This window comes from Ranitomeya imitator, chromosome 8 (assembly GCF_032444005.1).
Source record: "Ranitomeya imitator isolate aRanImi1 chromosome 8, aRanImi1.pri, whole genome shotgun sequence".
Classification (NCBI taxonomy): Eukaryota; Metazoa; Chordata; class Amphibia; order Anura; family Dendrobatidae; genus Ranitomeya; species Ranitomeya imitator.
This window is the reverse complement of record NC_091289.1, coordinates 76,871,239-76,872,194: the sequence shown is the minus strand read 5'-3', so window position 1 is coordinate 76,872,194 and position 956 is coordinate 76,871,239. Positions and strand designations below refer to the sequence as shown.

Below are 956 nucleotides of genomic sequence, written 5' to 3'. Positions count from 1 at the left end.
ACAGGCATGCCTTAAACTAATGAGTAAGGAAAATAATGAGCTGGGGTGACGCCTGGTTTCTCACTACTCATGTGAGAAGAATTTTTGTGCGGGCACAGGTCGCCCCGTGGAGGATCTGCCTATTTTGTGGGACCTCCAGGTGCAGTGATCTGCCCGATCTTTACACAAGGTGAAAAATAGAAAAGCGCTAACGTTCCTAATTATGACTGAGATGCAATGCTAGTGATGTTCTGTCACCAGCTTGTGTAAGGCTAGGGTCACATTGCGCTGCGGACAGCGCCAACGCAATGTGCCAAAAGCGATAGCGTTAGCAGCGTTCCGTCACTCAAATGACCGCACATCGCTAGCGCACGCCTAATGTGGGCGTGCGCTAGCGATGCGTTTGCCATTACAGGCAATGGCGGCGTTAACGGACAATGTTACACCACGTTATGCCGCAGTGTAATGAAGTCCGTTAAACGCGGTCACATAACGCAATGTGACCCTAGCCTAAGGCTAGGGTCACATTGCGTTAATGGGTGTCCGCTAGTGGACTTCGTCACATGGCTCAATTGTCACAATTAACGCTATGTAACGGATCTCTAGTGCATGCCATTTTTGGCATGCGCTAGCGATGTCCCGTTAGTTTCGGACGGACTGCGGACGCTCTTTGCAGCGTCCGAGGTCCATTCCTCGCTAGCACAGATCGGGTATCTGCGCTAGCGGGATCGCCAAACGCAATCCCTTTTGGGACATTGCGTTATCGCAATCCGCTAGCATATGCGCTAAACGGATTGCCCTAACGCGATGTGAACCTAGCCTTAGTGCCTGTGTGACAGACCGCTGCCTCCAGTGATTCCCTCTGCAGCTGAGTTCCACTTATGTTGTTCTTGGAGCCTGTGGAAAATGAATGGAGTGACAGGCGGCCAGCTCTTCTGTTGATCTGTATCATACGCTCCGCTCACCAGAAAGAGGCA

The 956-nt window shown here is 51.5% G+C and overlaps 1 non-coding gene across 1 annotated transcript; it reads left to right on the top strand.

The window, feature by feature from the left end:
- The first annotated feature begins 6 nt into the window (after window positions 1-6).
- LOC138648528 (U12 minor spliceosomal RNA) lies at window positions 7-156 on the top strand. The gene has a single exon (XR_011315141.1). It is a non-coding gene; the product is annotated as a U12 minor spliceosomal RNA (small nuclear RNA).
- Window positions 157-956: the final 800 nt, after the last annotated feature.